This window comes from Larus michahellis, chromosome 5, assembly GCF_964199755.1.
Source record: "Larus michahellis chromosome 5, bLarMic1.1, whole genome shotgun sequence".
NCBI classification, from domain to species: Eukaryota; Metazoa; Chordata; class Aves; order Charadriiformes; family Laridae; genus Larus; species Larus michahellis.
The window spans coordinates 63,441,440-63,465,302 of record NC_133900.1 but is presented as its reverse complement, the minus strand read 5'-3'; positions in this window follow the sequence as shown (position 1 = coordinate 63,465,302).

The window sequence follows — 23,863 nt, the reverse complement described above, 5'->3', positions numbered from 1 at the left end:
AGTATACAAGTTCCTTTGATCGTTTTTGTTTCTCAACTAAACTGTGCATAAATCTCCAGGTAATTTTTATTACAAACCCCTCTGGCCAAAATTTTCAAATTTGTTTTCTGAAGATGGGATGGTAAAATAATGGCCTAATTTTGACTTCTGATAAACATTCCAAAATTCCCAATACCTTTCTCTGCAGTTTTAATGCTATTGATTTGTTTTAACTACACTTCAAACCAAACAACTCTAGAAACTGAGTCTGTAGTACACAGTAATGACTTAGAGAGTGCCACCCTCCAAAGAAGCTGTCTGAACTTCACAAGAGTGGCATCTCTTTTTGGCATCAGTTTTGACACTGTCCCGCATGACATCCTGGTCTCCAAGCTGATAAAATATGGGTTTGATGGATGGACAATTCAGTGGATAAAGAACTGGCTTGATGGCTGCACCCAAAGAGTGGCTGTCAATGGGTCCATGTCCAAGTGGAGGCCAGTGACAAGTGGAGTCCCTCAAGGATCAGTACTGGGACCGGTCTTGTTTTACATCTTCGTCAGCGACATGGACAGCGGCATTGAGTGCACCCTCAGCAAGTTTGCCGACGACATCAAGCTGTGTGGGGTGGCTGACACGCTGGAGGGAAGGGATGCCATCCAGAGGGACCTTGACAGGCTGGAGAGGTGGGCCCATGCCAGCCTCATGAAGTTCAACAAGACCAAGTGCAAGGTCCTCCATGTGGGTCGGGGCAATCCCAAGCACCGATATAGGCTGGGCAGTGCCTGGCTTGAGAGCAGCCCTGAAGAAAAGGACTTGGGGGTACTGGTGGATGAGAGGCTCAACATGAGCCATCAGTGTGCACTAGCAGCCCAGAAAGCCAATTGTATCCTCGGCTGCATCAAGAGAAGCATAGCCAGCAGGTCAAGGGAGGTGATTCTCCCCCTCTATTCCGCTCTCGTGAGACCCCACCTGGAGTACTGCATCCAGTTCTGGAGCCCCTACTACAAGAAAGATATGGACGTGCCAGAATGTGTCCAGAGAAGGGCCACGAGGATGATCAGAGGGCTGGAGCACCTCTCCTATGCAGATAGACTCAGAGAGTTGGGGTTGTTCAGTCTGGAGAAAAGAAGGGTCCAAGGAGACCTTATTGTGCCCTACCAGTATCTTAAGGGACCCTACAAGAAAGCTGGTGAGGGACTTTTTAGGATGTGGGGTAATGGTAGGACTAGAGGCAATGGATTAAAACTAGAGATGGGACGACTCAGATTGGACGTTAGGAAGAAGTTCTTCACCATGAGGGCAGTGAGACACTGGAACAGGTTGCCTGGAGAGGTGGTGGAAGCCCCATCCCTGGATGTTTTTAAGGCCAGGCTGGATGGGGCTCTGAGTAACCTGATCTAGTGGGAGGTGTCCCTGTCCAGGGCAGGGGGGTTGGAACTAGATGATCTTTAAGGTCCCTTCCAACCCTGACAATTCTATGATTCTATGATCTTTTGGCATCCTTATGCTCGATATCTGAGACATGGCCTTCATGTTATAAATCATTTAAGTGATTAAAAAATGGTTTGCAGGCAGGGCAGAAAAATAAACAAATACACCAATGTTATTCTAAAGTTAGTGCATCTTACAAGGCTAAGTAAAGGAGTGGTCTGTATCCATCACATAATGGCATTATAAATCTTTGTACCTTGCAAGGCAATGACATGAAAAATTAGACTGAACAAGCCAGAGATGCACTATTTGCAAGCCTCAAAGGAAAGGTTAATGCAAGTTAAATATTGACATGTCAGCAATAAGGATTATAGCAATTATAAATTTGCACTAATGCCAGCTGCCGTTTAATTATTATGTGACACTGACAGGTCAGCCTGGTAGATTGACAGCTGAAGGCATTTGCCTTATAGGAATTATTCAAGATCTTTGGAACAGGCTCTGATCTCAGTTACACCAGTTCAATTCTACACACAAATCTCCTAGAGTCAGGGGAGTTAATTCATATTCCCAGCGGCAAGAGCAGAATCTGCTACTATGTCATGTGTTGTATTCATTTTCCCTAGTGTCAGGAAAGTAAATAATTAGTTATCATGTAAACATGCGATAACATACTTCCTCTCTTCTTTCAAGTCACTCTTCTAACTACTCTAGAATATATATAAATACTTTAAACATACGCCTTCAAAAAGGGGGTGGGGGGGGAGTAAGAAATGTGAATTTCTACTACAAATGGGAATTTTTTCATTAATCTCAGTATTAATCATAAATCTTGAGCTTTTGGGAAGCACTCAGAAAAAAAAAATGTCAACAATGAAGGAGAACTTCGCAGTTTTCTAAGGAAAATATCAAGTAGTGATTAAAACAGAGGAGTACTTCTGGAGTATGGGGAAAACAGTAGATTGAACTTCTCTACTAAAATATACTGGGTCTGATTAAATTATTCATCTGGGGAAATTAATTCAATGACTGCCGTTTTGCTGCACTTGCATTGTTCACTAAGCAATCTTGACATCTAAAAGCACGCTGAAATTATAGCAGTAAATACCTGCAAATGACCAATGCAAAGCCTATGAATCAATTAAATTCTAATTAAACTTTAACAGACCGAATGAACAGGATTTAACTTGTAGAGAGGTCTTATTTCAGTCCCTCTACGCACCGGTGCATTTCTAAAAGACTCTATAAAATAGAAAATCAGGACAGTCATACCTTTTGTCCCTTAAGCTGTATGAAAAAAAAACCCAATTTACTGATTTCAATGGGAGAAGATTAAAGGAAGTCTTGTCGCTTTTGAAATCTCGTGATCATACCTCTTCTATTTTCAGCACCTAAGTAAAACAGGAAACCTGTCCCAAAGTGCCATAGAGTTCCTGGTAAAACTGCAGTTTTCTATGACAGAATTCTGCTGGTTTGGGCAGTTCATCTGTTTACCTGTAGTAAGATATGTCTAATTCTGAATACAGCAAATATGCTGAAGTTCATCACGTAACTTCGTCTTAAATACTACAGTTCATCTGTCTCAGATTACTGAAGGAGCAGCTAGCTGAGCCTCAGCACTACTAAGTGGAACCACATTTTAATTTTCAACTTGCATTAAAATTTGTTGCTTCCAATCCCTCAGTAAAAGGTTTATAGATAACTAAATGAGCTTGGTTTTTTTCGGTTTTTAATTGAGCATTATAAGTTTTATGGAAGCTTATTGCTGGAGGCTTCTATATACTTCTATGTTTCTCCTCTTGTTACACCCAGTCTTATACATTCACTAGTGGCATGGAATCAAGGTTTTAACCTTCCATAGGATTCACTACAGCTTTTCTTGTATTATTATCTTCAAGTTTATTTCGAACATAAAATTAAATTTCTGGTAAAATGAAACACATAAGATCAGTGGCACATGACTAAACTGTAAAATATCTGACCTTAAGCAAGATTTTTTGGCATCATTCTTTCCTCTCTTTGTTGAAAATGGGGTGTTTCACTTGTTAAAAGAAAAAAAGTTAAAAGTAGCATCCAAGAAATTTCAGATGCAAAACTATTTCATGTTTACCTTTTATAGTTACAAAATTAAAATGAATCAGAGACAACCAGTGCAGCACAAGGACATCTGAACTTTAGATTTAGGTCGAATTTCTGGTATAGGGTACCAAGAATGTATTACACAGGTTCAGTATAGTAAGAAAGAAAGTCTATGTGAAGTTCATAAAAGAAGATTGTGGCTCCTTGCTCTGAACCAAATCAGTTAGTGGGTTCCCTTAAAAAATGGACTTCTGATCCAAACTAGAACAGCAATGTAGACATATCCTGTAGTGTCTCTCCACTGTGTTCTTCACAGTAAATGAAGAGCTGAATTGAGACTTCTTTATGGCAATATGCTGTGGCACCATACCATGCTGCAGCAACTCTAAAGCAGACCAAGGAGAAGACTGAATCAGTGTCTTTTACACAGACTTTTCTTGAGTTTTAGAGAGGAAATACTGGTGATGTTCCTACACTGCAGTAGTTTAATAGACATTATTTAAGAACTTTCGTGTGATCAGAATGTAACCAGGCATTTGTATTATTATAAAAGTTTCAGTCTTAGTAATTATCCTAATGTTTGCAAGTATGCTGATAGAATGAACTGAGTCCTCTCCAATCAGATGAAAAATAGATTAATCAGGTGGCTATGCCAGCTCTTTTTCTCCTGCACCCAAACTAAAAGCGGCATCATTTGATTTAAAACAAATATATTTATAAGTGTACTTTCAATTAAATGGGGCAGACTGTATTTTAATTAGAATGTTTTCTCAATTTGAATGCACAAATCCAATTTGTGAAGAAAACCAAAGACATTTCTCCAGTTTGAGGGTGGAGTTGTAAGGGAATTATGGCACATATTTCAAGGGCAAAAACCTTTAAAAGATTGACCAATCTCAATTATGTTGTTAATTCCTGAGTGTGCTCATATGAAAAAAGTCATAACAAGATCCAAGGGGTTTGGCAACTGAGAGAGTGTTTCTGCACCTGGCATTGTACATGCTCTGCATCACAAGCAGGCAGAAAAGTAGAACTCTGCATTTTTCTGGAGCACTTCACCCTGTTATAACAGTACCAGTAAGTGCCATGATAAACTTTCTGCGGGAGGGAAGAGATTTCACTAACGTCCAATGTGGAGGACAATTATAAAAAAAACTGGTTACAGCGAATTATTATGTTTTTTTGATGCAAAGGTCATTAACCTCAAGCAATCATAAGCACATCATCGTAGTTCTTCTTCCAATCTTGATGTGGTTCTCTAACCGTTAAATCTTTTTTGTTTGCTGTTTAAAGAGTTTCATGCTGTTTAAAGAGTAAGAAGACCTCTGCTATTTGGTAGATATAGGATTAATACCACTTTCCAAAGTCACTGATATGAATTCACATAGAGACTAAATAAGATTTTTGTTTTCTTTGTGTTTTTAATGCCAAGTGCATTTTTTTTTTTTAGAAAAGCACGAAATTTTAGATTTTAAAACCTACTAAAAATAATGGAATATATTTGTACATTTCTAAAAAACAAAATGGGATCCAAAATGACCAGACACATTCCTTGAGATTTTTTTTTCCTGTAGGAAAAAAATGCTCTACAGAAAGCTGGGAACTGCCAGTCTGGGTCACAGCTGTCACGCCTCTAATCCTGCACGCTCTCTGAAATAGCGTCCACCACCAGCTTGCAGACGTTGCATTGTCTACCCTACTGCCATTTTCCTTAACCGACTGAATCTTCTTCTTTCCATTCAGACATCCCACCTCTGTGGGCTTTTTAAGGATGTGTCTTTGAGTAGAGACTCCCAGGACTCTTTCCTGAGTCAATACAATGCACCTGAAATGTTCTTAGGAAATTCAAACAGTCTCCTCTATTGTGGATTAATTAGTATTTTTTATTTCTGTTTGACCTTATGCTGCCAAGTTACTATTCAGATAATCCTCTAGTATTTTCTTGTAACTTACTCTGGATTTGAGTATTAATGAAATAATTTCTGATCTTCAAGAAAGTTTGCATCATTAATATTCACTCTTAATATTTACAAATATATTAACACTGGGCTTTTCATGGAGACTTGAAACATTGTACTGTCAATCTGATGTCACAAAACCTGACCATTTACCATCTAGTTTGTTTCCTCATGCCTTCTGTGGGAGACCTCTGAGTAAAGGCTTGTTCCTATACACAATTATTACTTTATCAAAATGTTCAAAGGACTCCAATGATACATCACTTCTCAATCTTGCTAGATCTGTCATCCTGGAAGAGACATCCTACTTCAAAAAGCAAAATTATTAAAAACAAACTTCTTAAACTGACTTGGCTCCAAATAAAGAGGAAAAAACCAAGTTATTAGTCCCAGAGAGTTTTTCGGCTTTATTGTAAAAAAAAAAAAAAAAAAAAAGAATGTATCCCTGAAAATCCTTTGTGGTATAGAACGAGGTTAGAAAATCATTGAACTTCTCAGCAATATCCTTAACTTCCTCCAATGTTCCCTCAATCACACTTAAATATACAAGAAAAGGCTCTGAACAATTTGGCCTGGCATTTACTGTGCAGTCAGAGTAATTGTTAGGCACATGGCACTGAAATGATGAATAGAAGAGTTTTATTATGATTTACAACTTCGAACACAGCAGAGTTTAGTAATGTCAAAGATAAGAGCTGACCATGACAGGCAGTTGAAATCAATGAAAGGCAGAGGCAAACCATGAGCTGAAACAGGGTTTTTTCAAGCTTTTCACATCCCTTTATGTCTGAAAATCTCCCTCACACATATTATGTGTTTCCAAATATGGGATTCATAATATTGCTGGGATCATTGCAGGAAAATGGGGAATAAGAAGCATGGAACAGAGTGAGCAAATTTTTGCCTTTATTGCATGGCGTGGAGACTTTGCTGCAGAGGGTGGGGAAAGGATTCCCTGTTCTTCTGCTTTCTCTCTAGCCTGGTAAGGCCTTGAGGACAAGGATTATGAGAAACTTATTCTTACCACAAAGGTATTTATGGAAAATCCTCTTTCAGAATTTTCCTGTTAAGATTCCCACCAAAGCATGGCAATAGTTAGTGGGGAGGTGGTATTACTGCCAACCAGTTTATTGATGATCACGTTTTCTTTATTCCCCCGTTCATTCCTATCCACTGGTTTTCGCTGGTCAGGGAGTGTGTTTGTGAGGAGGGGTTTATTCTGTGAGCACCCAAATGCCTGGGTCACCAAGAGGTCTGGGTGGAGCCTTTATTATCAGTTTGGTATTTATTCATTATTTATCCTCAATAAAATGGGATTCAGTTTGCATGCCTAGAGTTCTGACACACTACAATGATCGTGATGATCACTGTTATCATCTCCAATTAATCTAAAAATAAAATTAGGTTTGTTGAACAATTTGTACTTCCCATAAATTCATGTTCGTTGGCATGAATTGTTCTCCTTTATGTCCTTAACAGTGAAAGTTTATCCACTTTCTCATCATTAAGGATAAATGTTCAAGGCTTATAAATATCATACTCCTCATACTTGTAATTTCTGAATATTGGCGCAATATAAACTGTCCTTCAGTCTTCTGGATTTTTTTCTGCTATCTCTGAGATTTATTGCAAATCAACACTACCAAGCCAGAGATATCATCAGCCAGCTCTTTTGTATGCAACTCTTCCAGCATGATGATTTCAAATATTTATCATCACCAGATGTTATATAACATCTTTTTTAGTTATTAATAGACAATATCTAACTATCTAGACAACAGACATCTTAATTCTTTCCAAATGTAGGAGTGATCCTAAACTCTGGCTTTTTAAGTTCTTAAAACCTTCTAATCTTCTCCATTTAGTGAATGACCTCTCTTTCTAGACTGTTGTTCTAATGAACTTCATATATATATATGCTTGTTATATAAATCTTAGCAAAGAATATTTAATTTCACTAACAATAATCTACACTTTAAAACATCTATTTTGGTTGTTTGAAACATGATTCTACGTTTAACATTTTTTTGTATATTGTGTTTACCTTTTGACTTCTGCTTTAATTTCACCACCATACAAATATTAGGCATTTTGACATTGAATAAACTCTGTTTAAAGCATTCTGAATTTTATTCATGCGACCTTTTTTCTTCTGCTGTCGTAGTTCTTACTGACAGTTTGTTTTCTGATCTAGTTAGACACTAGTAAGGCGGTATGTACTAATGGGTTAACTTCTCTAAAAAGAAATAACACATTATTTAAATAAAATTAGAAGGGAAATGATTGATACGATGTATAAAGAAAAGTCACGAAGATGTGAAGGAAGGCAGTATCACCTGTCACTCTTGACAATTATAATTCCCTAGTCTAAGTCAAACCTCTCATATATTATTTGAATAAACCTTTTTCTGCTATGGATATCCTAAATTTTTCCTGCCCAAGGCTAACAACTCAACAAGTGCTGGAACCGGTCCATCTCTAGCATTCTGGAGCTGCTACTCCACAGTAGACTGTAAACTTCTGAGTGTTACAACATGGGGTGAAAAGAAGCACATTCTATGTGGCACAATTACATCAAAATAAATATGGAGTGGCTGTAGTGGTTATACACTCTCCAAGCTGTTCAAAACTTAAAATGCTCTATGTTATGGGACCTTCATTTTTCTTTTATATTTTTAATCTGTCTTCCCGATCCTTAAAAGCACATAGAAACCATGCAATTCATAAAGGCATGTATGTGCATAGTCTTAAAGATCTGCTGAAGCACTTCTGCAAGATGTCAAATTTGTAAATTACGATCTTGTTCTTGCAGATATTTATGAGGATATTTAGCTTTACACTAAGTAAATAAAGACACTAAAGTTAATGGGACCCATTACTAATCCTATTCACTGTTTGCATATTAAGACATACATAACATAATGTTTTTTCATAAAGAAAGTATTACTGCTAATAGAGTTTTCTTTTATATTAGCCTTTCACATACAAGCATTAGTTAATAACTCCCATCTCTCTGACTGTCTAGGACACTCTTCTCAGACACATGCGGCCTGAGAAATACACACATTCCTCTTTTCTTGGCTAGAAACATGACAAAATGTAGACAGGAGTAAACATGGAAACACGCAACAAAGCGTACCTAAAAATTCAGGACAGTGCGGGTATTCAACATGAAAATTGAATACCGGGGCTGCAACCAGTACGTCAGCTCTTTCCATAGATCTTCAGACTGTTGCCTTAGATCTCTCTTCCTAAGACAATCGGAAGTGATAGGATCGCCCAGAATGACAGAAATAACTGACAGTTCATTTTATTAGGCAAAGCGGAGTGGTTTATTCCATCAGGCTGGAAAGAGTAATCTCCAGAGAGATTCAAGAAAGCAAGAATTCCCACAGAATCTAAACCCCATTTCAAACCCATTTTCTATGAAATATGTGTTCTGCCTAAAATTAAAGTTACAAAATATTGTAGACAAAAAACGATTGTAGACGATTGTAAGAAGAAAAAAAAAAAAATTCTCATTTTCTGCTAGGGTTTGTTTTAGGGTGATTTAAGATACATTATTCTTATGGTGTTCTAAACAGATTTGGAGAGGGAAAGATCCCAATGGCAAAATAAGCAAATGTTACACGTGACTTGGTAGTCTACATCACGCTGTCAAAATATTTCTAGTAATTTATGGACATTCTTACAGAACTTAAGCCACCCTAAAGCCCTAAGAGAGAAAACTCTGGTTTTAAATTAATTCAGTAAATTTCAAAACAAGCAAAAAGAGTGTAAAACAGTCCCAAGACTAATTCAAATAGGTATACATTCCACACTTCTGGTCCTGGATATTAGCTGAAAACAAAAAGAGAATTCATTCCTGCTAGTATCATCAAGAAGCTAAAATATTAACTTAGGGTTTCTTCATAGTGTAAATCCAAAGTCTGAGATGATTCTTACTTTTTAAACGGGTGATACATACAAACTAGGAAGCTGAAAAGTTCCCTATGGAATGCATAAATAAGCCTTTAATAACCTGTAAGGTAATAAAATTATTACAGTTACAGTAATTCACTCTGCTTTGAATGAGCTTTCCCTAAAGGCTAGCAGTGAAATTGTTTCCGAAATGTCCTAACACAGATATATATATGGAAAGGCCCAGGGACAGCAGCATACCAGCCTACAAAGCAGGAACCTGCCGGCACGTTCATATTTTGCACAATTAAATTTATAATCCAACCACCAGTTCCTCGGCTAACGTCAATCAAGACAGTCCTGCAGATGTTTATGGAGGGAGTATCCTGCTACCAGTGCCCAAGCACTGGCAGGGATCCCCAGCAGGGGTCTCAGGGCAAAAGCATGCTTCAGGAATCCCAGACTTTCAGGGCAGCTTAACGGTTTAGTTTGAAAAGGAAAGGAAAGGAAAATTTTACTTCAAAATATCTCTTTTTCTAGTGAAAAGGGCATTGATTTTCCAAGATTTGTATTTCATATGTTAATACAGAAGCTCATCCAGCCTTTCTCACTTCTCTGCAAATGAAAATAAAATTGAAACTTTAAATCAATCTACATTGTGCCAACCAACACAGAGAACAGCTTCCTTTCTTGGTTACACACGTCCATACCTCAGCTAAGGTATCCATACCTCACATGGGTCAGTGTTACCCTCAGCCTGAGTGGGTGCTGAGAGGGAAAGATGAGAAACGTGCACCATGAACTCCACCCACCACTAGCCACTGTTATCTGGAGATGAATGTGTGTGTGTTCCCTCCAAAAAATCTTCTCTCATTGTACACAACATGGGTTTTAAGATAAAAATAACACAGAAATCCCTCAGACTACTTTCCTATTGAAAAGCTTGGCAACAAAACTGAGTGCATTGTAGCATATGAACAGATGTAAACACACGTTTATAAGTGTGTAGTGAAATGGCAATTCATCGGGCAAATGCAATTTTCACTGTAATATTCCTTTTCTTACGAAAAGTTTTATATTTTAAATATAAGTCTGGAGGACAACTCTTTCTTTTCATTTCAGATCTGTTACAGTATATGGAACATAATCTTTGCCATCTCATCCAAATTTGAAAATGTTAATGAGGCTTTTTAAAGATAACTAATACCACGTTACTTTTAACAACATCAGAATCTAAGGGATTATATATATTCATGATTATTTATAAGATAACATTCAATTTTCTTCGTAAAAGACCTTTTGACTAGGTAGAATGTACGTGGAAACTTCAGTATCCTACAATGAAAACATTTTTCTTTTTATGGGAATGCAGTGATTCTTCTATTTCCCCAAAGGGATTTGAATTAGTTTAGCAAAATGTAGTTTACCCATAACAGCTGCAGCCTGCACCTGTGCAGTATTTCAGAAAATCATTAGGAATTGTATATTACTTTTTCATTGCTATGTTGTGGGGGAAACAAATGGGCAGAAAGTGGTTACTGAGACCTAATGAATAAGAAACTAATGCAATACCAGTTTGAAGAGGTATTTATTTTTTGAGGTATGTAACTAAATGTACAAAAGAATCAAGTTTAAGGAACAAAAATGCCATATTTTCACACTCTCTTCTGAATTGAAACAGCAACTAAGCTGGATATAGAATGTTGGATGCTTTCAATGTCTTTCAAAGTGAATTTGCAAACTTTTTTTAATTTTTTTTTTTCTTTTTAGAATCAGTGACAAAGGTCTTTACTTCATTCCAGGTTTTAAAGCTATGGACGTAGAGAAGCCTGATGTGTGGTGGTTCAGTCAGTCGGTGAATTAAACTCCTATGAGGCGACGTATATCAAGCCTCAGAGAATCAGACACGGGAGAGTACTAAAAGGGATTCAAAGCTTGCTCTTGCCAGATGCTGGTCTCCCCGGCCTGCATTCAAGTCATGGTGAGCTACAAGTACTCATTGCACTAAGGGAAGTGCACTCATACATGTTAATATCTGCCGGGGTTGTATTCAACCCTGGTTTGAGAGGCAGGGGCTGCCTCAGCATGAGCCACACCAGGTCAGAAAGCACAGGGTGCACTTTGCTGCTAGTGGAACGGGACAAGAAACAAACAGAGCCACTCTTCCCCCACATCCCACCCCCCAAAAAAAAAAACCAAAACCACGTTTGCCTCCTCTCTAATGTGTTTTATTAGCAACTATGTCAGATGGCACTAGCCATGGCTTGGAAATCCAACCCTTTCCCTGAATTCTCAGTCTCCCTCTTGGTGGCAAAACATGAGCCGATGACCATAAATTTCTGACAGTATTCTTATAACTGCATTTGCAGCATTTTAGCATTTGTTAAAGACGGAAAATAAGAATAAATTAAATATACTTACTTCCATCCATTTTTTAAAGAGGTCCGTGGAAAGTTGCCCAGAAAATAAACATAAGTCCAACCCAGTTTAAAAAAGGGAAGAAAAAAAATGGACAGAACGTCTTCCCTTTAAATGCAGATACAGTAATAATCTTATTTTAGGTTTTTCAAATAGCTACAAAGAAATCACTTAAAACATAAAAAGAATGAATGCTATTAGAGACTGTCACTAGGCTTGACAAGTTAATGAGGGTTAGATTATGAGAGTATTATTGTTTTAGCAGAGTATTATATTCCACTCAGATTCTCCTCCTGACTTCATAGACAAAACTTGCTCAGAAATCTGTGCCAACTATTACATTAGGTTAATGGGACCCTGACACGCGAAACAAGGCAATGTAGTCCTGTTGACCTACCACATGGGAAAGGGATACTGTAGCTACAAATTCAGAAGGGACACTAGACAGCTTTTTTTTTTTTCTTTTGAAATGAGAGAATGAGGTAAAGTGATTAAAGTTATCTCTAATACAGTGAACAACAATTAATTAATTGTTGTACTCCAGCAATGTACATTGTTGTGCCTCTGATTTTCTTTTATCTTTAAAAAGATAGAATACTCCCTGGAAGATCCAACAGCTGAGAAAGCCTCCTAAAGACACTGCTCTCACTAGCACTTTCTTGAGAATCTGAAAACATTTTTCCTTTCTCTTCTTTTAAAAGACAAGTATAATGCTTTTGAGCCTAGACACATGAACAGCACACTTAAAACCTGCTAATTTGATTAAGTTCTGGACAAAACAGCTACAATTACTTGAGCTTTTGTTCAAAACCACAGCTGTGGCATTGTGGCTAATGCATTCCCCCTGAATGCAGAAATTTAAATTGAAATATCTTCAGCCTAACAGAGTTTATAGCCACAATCTGAATTTGGGGAGCTGTAAACATGAACTGTCTAGTCCAAGAACAGGTGTAGCAAGTAACTCAGAACAAGGTATGTCGGAGGTATGTAGGGCATCCTGGGGGAAGTGGTACCAAATAGCCATGCACAGCATCCCCAGATGTGATCCTGTGGCTGGGGTGGGCTGCGCTGGGCATGCAGGTGAGTTAAAAGGACAATTCACTAAAGCAATTGCTATAGCCCCTCTCAGCTCTCCTCTTGCAGCTGTGGTGGATTCAGATCTCTCTTTGGTTATGTGATGTGTGTCCCATATGCAACTGAGATTTTTTGATCCTTTCTTGAGCTTGCATACAGCTGAAGAGCATCATTATTACCATTTTTCTTTCGGCTACTTAGGATGAGAAAAGATTATAAGAAAGTCAGACCCCAGAAAGAAGGGCTGAGGGATCTGTCTTTACATATCCTATCGAGGCTCTGCTAAGATTCATTGGCCTAGAAAGGGAAGACTCCCTAGCACTGTCACTATGTCATTTGCACGGAAGATGGAGACTGCTCTAAGTGTTTTTTCTGTATTTTATCATGTTTCTCCTTTGATTGTCACCTGTGTGTGGCTGTGGCTATTGTTAGTGGAATGTTCCACTTACTGACTGCCTATAGCCCCTGTCCTGCTATGTCTTCCCTGTATAGAGCTGCTCTGCTGCATAACTAATTAACAATACAGTTTATACCCATCAGTTTCAGTTTGGTCTTAAGGGGTTAAGGGTTTAACCCCTTAATCATTAACCCTTCTCTCCTCTCTCTGGTGACTGCTGCACCTATTTGAACAGCTCTTCCCTTCCCCCTCTGTGCCTGGTCACACTCCCTGTCTCTCCTCTTCCCTCAGACACAAGTGGGCTTTTGTTGTCTTGTCATAGTTGAGATCAAGGGACTTGAGCCAATTTCTGCAGTCCTTAATCAATGACTTACAGGACAGGCACTTGATTAAGGAGTGTGAACTTAGGATCTATAATGTCTGACAGTACACATGAAGCTTGCCTGTATCCAGAAAGAAGGTTATGCAATTCTTCCAGCTAATGTGACTGTTTTCTGATTTTAAAATATACTTATTTTAACCATACGTCTTTTCCTACCCCTTTCCACATCCTGATGATTTTAAAACCTAATATCAGGAAACAAATGATAACTATCATTTTCCTAAATAGTTTAATACTTTAAAAATTAGGTATGTACCACTCTTCAGTTTCCTCTGCAACGATTTTGTACTGTACTGCATTTCTTCTCTTTAGAGGAAGAGAATAATTCATCTCTGGAAAAAGATTATTTTTATGAATGTATACACATTAGTATAGATTAGAGTGCGACAGAAAAATGTGAGTTAGAATTGGAGAAAAAATCCTTCGTAAATGAGTATCATCTAACTCTTAGGTAAAAGCAATAACTAATGGAAAAAATTGACCAAACTACACAGAGAAAAGATTTATGAATGGAAGTGTATGTGTGGCAAAAGTAATTTCACCTGCTTTTGTAGGAGAGCTTGGACTTTCAAGCTGTGTCTGGGCAAAGAGCCATTTTGAAAGGCTTTTAAATCATGTCAACAGAATGCAAATCGAGCAAAAATGCGAAACGCTGGTATACTAGGTACAGCAAATGTTCAAGCTTTGTGCAACATTCCATTTTATCACAACACTGTAAAGTTTTTCCACTTATCCATAGTATTTCAGAATGATAGCGCGAGTGCATGTGAACTTTTCCTATAAACTGCAGGTTGATCAGCTTTGCCTTGGCAGCAGCATTTGTTTAATCAGCCTGCACTGACCTTTTGTGAAAGACACTCATGCCATAGTGTCCTGAGAGTGTGGCCTCTCTGGATTTTATTCTTGTTTGATCATTGCTCAGATGTGCCCCCCGCCCCATTACTCCTTAAGCTATGCTCCGTGTTTTTTTACTGATGGTATTTGAGCTGACATAGCAGCCGAAATGACAAGCAAACAAAGCCACAGAAGCCCCTCTGCTTACAGCCAGCCTCATCCTTGACAGTTTGACCTTGTCCTGCTAATTTTAACTGTCATGCCAATTGGATTTGAGAGCCAAAGCACAGATGAAATCAGTAATACAGAAATATTGTTCACATTTTATGTCCGTGCTCCTGTTTACAAGGAAAAAAAGTAGAAAGAAATCATGTTGCCCAGTCAAGTTTGAGGATATGGAGGTCATTTTGCCAATAGATGTATTCACATGGAAAGAATACTATTAAGTTTCGCTCTGTGAAATAAGCTTATCAGACTGCAAAGAATAGATCAAGGTCCTCTGTACTAGAAAATGATAACCATAGTCCTATCAGCAGGAGCAGCTTCTACAAACCTTTCTGATGACTGAAACAATACACTTTAATTTGCTTCTGATAAACAATGTAGCAACTGTTTCTTCAATACATTTTTCTCATAATGTTTCTTATATGGATTTTGAAAGTTAATTTGGATATATTTGTTTCTAGTCATTCCTATTGTTTCCCAGCAGTGCCTCTCAAATGCATCATTTTCTCTGCAAATATTTTTATACCCATTTACAGATATATGTGTATTATGTACTTTTATATATATGCATCTAATTAAAATTCATTTTTTTTATTTCTTTTTATTTTAATATTTGCTGAAAGCCACAAACCCACTCTGCTTTTTAGTACATGTGTCACTTTTGTAACAGCGATATGAATAAAATGCTGAGTTTCAGGTAGGCAGATGAAGAGAGGAATACAAGTACAATTTCTTCCTTGTTAAGCTTACTGTACTCAGGGAATTCAAGAACTCTATGCCATCTAACATGAAAGTGTCATTTGAGATCCTGTTACCAGAAGAAACAGGAAAATCACTAGAGCCGTAAGTGAAATTAGACAGGAAGAAAGGAAAAAAAATTAATATGAAATAGAAAGTAATCATATTTCTCTATTTTCTGTTCTGTCTCAGCCGCCAATTTCTTCTAATTAATCTGCTGAGTGAAGTGGTATTTATTCATTACATGAATTCATGGGGAAAAAAAAAAAAAGTGAGGCTCATGTCACTGGGGATTTCCATAGGAAAGTTCCTGGTTTTGTAGGAACTGGAAAATCTCCCGTATCTGTTATTATGCTTAGAAGTGTCCACAAGGAATTAGAAAAGGAGGCTTTTTTCTTTGACATTTGCTGATAGAACAACTATTGACCAAATCCAATACATCTTTCCCTGTGCTGTACTCCTATTAAGTTTGTGTTTACACGTGGTCTTTTGCTCCTCAGTAAAATATAAGAAAGAAACAAAACCAAAAGTCTTGAACAGTTCCTTCCCCATCTGCCTACAGAGCTGTCACCTCAATCAGTGACTGACACGTTCATGTATTTCTGAAGATGCAAGAACCACACTGACTAGCCATTGCAGGCACAATGGATATAAAAGACATTCAGCATTTGTCTGCCTGATGGTAACAATATTCAGTTCAGATCTGAGCTTTTAGTAAAGGGGCTATCATTGTGCTATTTGTTTGTACAGTTTCCCGATCCCTGCTGGAGACTCTTGAATGAGACCACTGTAGAAATTAGAAATAATGATTCAACCAAAGGAAAGGTGCTTTGTTCTCATTCAGACGTGCTTTTTAAAGATACCGTCGGTGCCTGGATTTAGTTATTTATGGTACAGGTCTATAGAGAATGCTATTGCATAAGTAATGTATTTTGAAGAAATGGCAAAGGTACAAAGACAGAAAAATATGACAAATCGTCCATTAGAAAGAAGGGTTATAAAAAGGCTATGACTTATATGAGCAAAATTCTAATATGGTCATGGTGCTGGATGATTCTTTTCTTACAATGTGACAAATTAAGAGTCTACTACTCTTCCCTAACTCCATTGACTTTATAACTATTGAAGTCAGTGGACTTACAGAAGTATAACACTGGTGTAAGGGAGCAAAGAATCAGACTCTCATTTTCCTGTCTGTATACAATCTAAGGGATTCAAAAAAGTCTTTTTTCGTCATACTTTAACCCTAATATACAAGGGAAGGAACAGTCCTACCCACTTGAATGAAAGGATGTCACAAAACAGCTCAAACCTTTCCTTTCAGCATTCTTGTAAGCAGAAGATAACAAAACACAAAGAATAAAGAAAATTCAGAGACTTTTGTTATTTCCTATTATGATTTATTTCTATGCAGAATAGCACACTTCCACAGAATGAAAGATTTTACTAATATGACTGAACTACTTCCATGTTAACCCTATAGGTATTTTCCTTTTAAAGATAAAACTATGCAAGTTGAGAATTTCCCAGCAGCTTATCTAAGATTACTCCACTGAACTCTTCTCTTAAGCAATCTGATTTAACTTGTGAAAGAATAAAAATTGATTTTAACTCATTTCTTTATTTTTTTTTTAAATGCTGGCCAGTGCTTGAGAACCTCATTAATTTCCTTTTAAACTCATAATCATTGAGTTAGCCTAGAGACACAACACAACTGCTGCCTTAAGTTCCAGTTATATGGAGAGTAATAATATGCAGAACTACCATGCCCTTCTAGTACATGCACTATTAATCCACCTGGAAGTTCAATAATTTCAGAGATATCTAATACAGCAGTATCTTACACAGAGGGGAAGGGAGGTGGAAGGCTTACTACTGTTTTGGTTTTGCTTTTTTTTTTTATGGTATGTATCATATAGAACATCTCAAGTTGGAAGAGACCCATAAGGATCACCAAGTCCAACACCCTGCTCCTCACAGGACTACCTAAAACTAAACCATATGTCTAAGAGCATCGTCCAGATGTTCCTTGAACCCTGTCAGGCTTGGTACCATGACCACTTCCCTGCGAAGCATGTTCCAGTGACGGACCATCCTCTCAGTAAAGAACCTTTTCCTAATGTCCAATCTGAACTTCCCCTGATGCAGCTTCATTCAGTTTCTTCATGTCCTATGGCAGGTCACCTGGGAGAGGAGATCAGCACCTTCCCCTCCACTGCCCCCTTTGAGGAAGTTGTAGACTACAATGAGGTCACCTCTCAGCCTTCTCTTCTCCAAACTGAATAAACCAAGTGACCACAGCCGCTCCTCATAAGTCTTGCCCTCAAGGCCTTTCACAATCTTGGTTGCCCTCCTCTGGACACACTCTAGTAGTTTGATATCCTTCTTATATTGAGGCACCCAAAACTGCACACAGTACTCGAGGTAAAGCCGCACCAGTGCAACATAGAGTAGCACAATCACTTCCCTCAAATGGCTAGCTATGCTGTGCTTGATGTACCCTGGGACACTGTTGTCCCTTTTAGCTGCCAGGGCACACTAGTGACTCGTATTCAACTTGCCATCAACCCCCATCATCTTATCCCCCAATTTGTATGTATAACCAAGATTAGCCTGTCCCAGGTGGAGAATCCTGCACTTGCTCTTGTTAAATTTCATACGGTTGGTGATTGCTCAGCTCTCTAGTCTATCCAGATCTTTCTGTAAGGCCTCTCTACCCTCAAGGGAGCCCACAGCTCCTCCTAATTTAGTATCATCAGAAAACTTAATGCACATTCAACTCCTGCCTCCAGATCATTTCTAAACACATGAAAGAGCATTGGCCCTGAAATTGAGCCCTGGGGAGCTCCACTGGCTGCCAGCCTGATGTAATCCCATCTACTATAATGCTTTGAGCCCAACCCGTCAACCAGTTGCTCACCCAATGCATTATGGACTTGTCTAGCTGTGTGGCAGGCAGTTTATCCAGAAGGGTACTGTGAAAGACAGTACCAGAACTTTGCTAAAACCCAAAAACACTGTATGTACTGCCTTCCTTTGGTCAACTAGATAAATGACCCTGTCATAAAAGGAAATTAAGTTGGTTAAGCAGGACTTTCCCTTCACAAGCCTGTGCTGGCTATGACCAATGACTGCATTGTCTCTCAAGTGTTTTTCGATAGCTCCCAGAATAGTCTTCTCCTAATAACTTTCTCCTTAGTTTTACCAGGCACTGAAGTGAGACTGACATGCCTATGATTACCAGGGTCTTCCTTCTTACGCTTCTTGAAAATCAGGACAACATTTGCCAGCTTCCAGTCAAGTGAGACCTCTCCAAACTTCCAAGACTATTGAAAAATGACGGAGAGATAAGACAATAACACCAGCCAGCTCTTTCAGTACCCCGGGATGAATTCCATTGGGCTACATAGATTTACGTGCATAAGCATAAATCTATGTGTATATGCATAAGCATACATATGCTTAACTTAAGAAATACTTTTTCTAATTAAATTTGCCTATAGATATGCATATATAAATCTGTATCAGTTTTGGCTATAAATCTTCTATTTCAGTAAATACTTTACAGCATAAGTTGCAAATTACCTCCTGGCAAAATCAGTTGCTAGTGTTGCACATGGATGTATTTAGAGATGTGAAAATACGCATATGAAACACACGATGTAAGTATCAGACAATGGCAGTGTTAAGAACCAGTGACTTGCTGGCAAGAAAAAAAGGAACTGGGAAGAGATAAAAAGCAAGTTCTAGGTACAGAAATGATCACCTATTTTCTAAAGACCCTAGCTTTTCTAACAGTAAATAATGTTTCAGGTTCTCAGCTGGTGCTAATATCCATACTTCAGATAGCAACGGTGGAACCATATGGATTTGTGGTAGAGGACAAATTCTGTTTTATACAGATTATACAGTAATGCAAAATAAAACAATTCACTATAATCTTATTTGGAACTAGCAATGTTCAGTCATCCCAAGATTTGTGGATTTGAACTGTAAGGCCGGAATATATCTTTGATTTTAAGTATATTATTACTATTTCTTCTGCAAAACTAGCGTGTTTTCTAGAAACATGATTTAGTCAGAGGATTTTGAATTGGCATGGGATTTAAATCAGATGCTGATTTTAAACCATCACCATGTAAAACCATTTTTTTTTGTGTGACAGAACTGCACTGTAATTGCTGTATCAAGACTTTCCTGTGCAAATACAGAGTTAAATTACATGGATAGTATAAAAGCAGAACAGATTGCACCCCGGAACTGATTCTCATTTACGTTGTCTCTGCTAATTTAGGCCTATTTAACACCACTAGGGGGTTACTTAAACATTACTAGGATGATATGAAGCGGACCTAAGTGAAGCCATGTTGCTTATAAAAGGCATCTTTCCCTGCAAGAACGGAAAGCAGATTTTAAAGAGATAAATAAATAAATATATATATTTATTTATAATAAATCCACTTGACTGACAAAATTGAGGCTACAAATGAGTGAAGGATGAACATTTGTTACCTATTCATTCTCAATTCTGCAGTTCCTACTATAGTAGACAAAAAGTAGTCCACCTATCACAAGTAGTACAGCACTTCCATTTTAGGGTTTTCTTTTTTTTTTTCCTTTTTTCTTTTTTTTTTTTTTTTTTTTTTTTACTCTACAGTAACTCATATCCTAGCTATTACTTCAATATCATTACAGTCATTTAATTCCCTTTGAGGGTTTTAGGTGGGAGGAGTCATTACAGCACTGAGGCAATTTGGAAGTATATATTAAGTACTTAATAGAATCTAACAGTCTATCATATCATGTCAATTGCTAGTGTTAAACTACTAAAATATTGAGACATGAAAGCATTGGGATAATTCTTATGTACAGCAGTCAGCTTTCAAGCATACACACACCCAAGGGAAAGAATTTTAAAGGCAGACTTAAAACAGCTGCAAGTTTTAGAAAACATGCTTTTTTCTCCATAAGAATACAGAAATGCCATCATAGACAATTCAACACTGAATAGCTTTTTAATAGGCTCATCAATGTACTAACAAGATTTTAACTATTGCGTAGCCTGAAGTAACACCAAGAAAGAGGGAAAAGTAGTACTAAGATGGCTTTTACCTGAGTAGTACTCCTAAGTAAGTCTTTTTAAATCATTTTGATGTGGTTATTCAAAGGACTAATCTTCTTTTCTTGTTTCTACAGTCTTCACGTAAAGATTGTTTTCATCACAAATGCTGCAAGTTATCAACCATATCAGTCCAATGCACAGTAATCATAAAGAACAATCTTCAAATAAAAGCATCTATGCTGAAATTGTAAAATATTTGTTATTCAAAAATTAATTTTAAATGCCCGAAGGAAATATGGCATCAAAATAAAAATACTGACCAAATCTTGAAAACATTAAGAACAGACAACTCCAGTAAAAACACAGAATTTTTGAAATGTCAACTTATTTAGTTTTTATACTCTGTTTTAAAAATCTTGGATACTCGTATTTTATTCCAATTTATAGCTCCAAATTGTCATTTATTTACATGGCAACATCTATAATGTAAGCCATTGAGAAAAATTTTGTAACACTTATCAAATAATGTGTTATCTTATGTCATGTTTCTCTTTGACCTGTCACATTAATGTCCTTTGCACAGCAACATTATAAAAAACAAGTGACTACGGACAAAATATCCTAGGCCCTAAAGCAGCACATGCAACAAGACCAAAGAAATGTAAAAATTAGGAACAATCTTTCCACAAGTCATTTTTTCATGGACAGGATTTTACCGTGCAAGTAACATGCACGTGGATTCAGTTCTCAGAGCCAATAGTCTTTGGGAACAAGTAGGAAACAGAGCCTCTTGAAAAAGGCTGATCTTCCTAATAAACTTTCCGTTTTTCTTCCGTAGTTTGTGACAAGAGAGACCAAGATCTCCTTCGGACAGACATTTGGACAGATTTTACTTAGGAAAGATGGTGTGAGCGCGCAGCAGCCCCCGGCGGCAGACACCCCTGCAGTGGCAGGCAAAGACAGCAGGGCCTGACCGCAGCCCTGTCAGCCCAGAAGAAACTTGCGGAGGCAGATGACAGCAGGTGTTTCTCCGGCCATGTTACCAAGCTGCTATTGCTAGACTTAAAAATGGGAATTCATAAGCGGGTGGAAGAGGCCAAGGTTTGTGAAGCTATGATTCATGTAACACCAAACATTCCACTTTAGTTTAAAATAAATCTCTGTTAGTAGGACTACTAAAACGTTTTGTGTTGGGCCATTGCATTATATGGAATAACAGTTATGCCAGTTCCCACAATGTGAAACCAATTTATATCAGTAGAAAACCCGGTCTTTTATGTATTTCCTTACTGTTAAAATGGTGCATTTTTCATATTGATAATTGCATCCTGAAGTTAGCTTTTCTGCAACCTTAGTAAGTAGAATTTTGGTATGTTTTACTTGAAAAACACATGGCAAAAAATAATTACTTAACAGATTTAAATGAGGTCCTGTTAACCATTAGAAATGTCTTTCTAATTAATTTCCACAAACTGGCTACAAGAATAAGTCCTTTACAACTTCAGAATTTACAACAGATTTTTAACTGCTACCCTAAGGAGCAGAACTTTAAAAAATGTACTTATTTTAATCTGTTGGGAGTACCATAGTTGTAGAATACTCATAAGCATAATAACAGCAGAAAAAAAACGCTATGTCTATAAACAAAACACCTTACTATCATCAAATGCTGAAACATGATGCATTTAAATGAAACACTACTAACAGTTGTACTGCAAACATAAATTTACCACAAAATTCTTCTAATTAGCTGTGATCATTTTTCAAGTCATATGGTTTTCCTCAACAGGCACCATGATTTTGTTTCTTTTTTCTGATACAGGATAAAATTGGAAATTTTCCCTATCACTGCCTGCTGGAAACTTGCAATTTAGAAGGAAAGAAAGAGGGAGGGGATGAGGTAAAGTGAAGACCACCAGTCACCAGGCTGTTCTGCAGGACAATTGTATCATTTATAGCAATCACGGTGTTGATATCAGAACAACAAAGGTAAAAGTTATTCCCCAGAGGAGAAAAAGTGCAGGTAGTTTTTCTCAAGTCAATGTAACGCAGTGCCACAGTCTAAGGTTATGAAAGATGGCTAACCAGGGGAGAAATTCTAAGGTGCATCCATTTTGCTTTGGTTCATTTTTATTTTTTTTTAACCTCTAAATAAACCTTAGGGTCTTGGCATCAAGCATTTAATGTGACTGGGTCTCTGTGAAACTGGATCTACCTAATTAGAAAATAACCAAAGGCTCTTCAAGATAAAAAACAAGAGAAAGAACACAGATCAAACAGGATGGCATATTCAGGGGAAGACTACCTAAAACACCTTCTAAGTTTACACTAAGGAATAGAGTTTTCAATATGGAACTGAAGAAAACAGATGTTGCAAAACACCTGAAATTTTCAGAATATTTTTAAAGCATTCCACAAGATTAGCAAAACAGTGTGTTCATTCCTTTCCACTACTGCCTCCCCAACAAAAATGTATGTTAAACTAGAAGACAGTGGTAAGCAATTAGATCTTAAAGCATGAAAATGCTGGGTTGTGCTATTTACCCATATTGTAAAACTTTTACTTTCTTCGCACAAAGATGCTTTTCTCTGATGCCACAGCCCATAGTGTCATCTTTGTATTTTCAGAAACTTTCTTTTCAGTGTATATCTGTAAACTCTCTCTCAACTTTTATGCCTATACAACTCTGTAAGAACACTCTGTTCTCCTAAATGTGATGGCGCTGCATTAATTTCATTATTTGTTTTTATAAGTGTTACTGTGCAATATTGTTTTAAGTAAAACTAAGCCCAGTAGAGTTAGGATTCTCACTAATAATGGGTATTATCCAAAGATTGCTCCTGTCACTAGGTATCCAAAGGATTACAATGAGGGTAATGACATAGATGGAACAGAAACATAGTAAATTATGGGTTTGGTTACTATATTTCAGTATATATTTTAATATAAATACACTGATCTTCAGTCCCTAGGTGAGGACTGACACCCTCTGATGGGTTGACCTTGGTTGGCTGCCAGAGACTCACCTAGCTGCTCTCTCAGGCCTACTCCTCAACAGGACAGGGAGACAACATAAGACGGAAAAGCTCATAGGTCAGGATAAAGACAGGGATCACACTTATCAGCTACCATCACAGGCAAAGCAGACTTGACTTGGGGAAAATTAATTTTATTTATTACCAATTAAAATAGATTTGGGTAAAGGGAAACAAAGAAAAAAACACTAAAACACCTTCCCCCCACCCATCCCTTTTTCCCAGACTCAAATACACACCTTCACTCCTGACTCCTCCACCCGGAGCAGCGCGAGGAGGATGGGGAATGTGGGGGGGGGGGGTCTTCTCTGACCTTGGTGATCACTGGGTTGTTTCTCACACTTTGT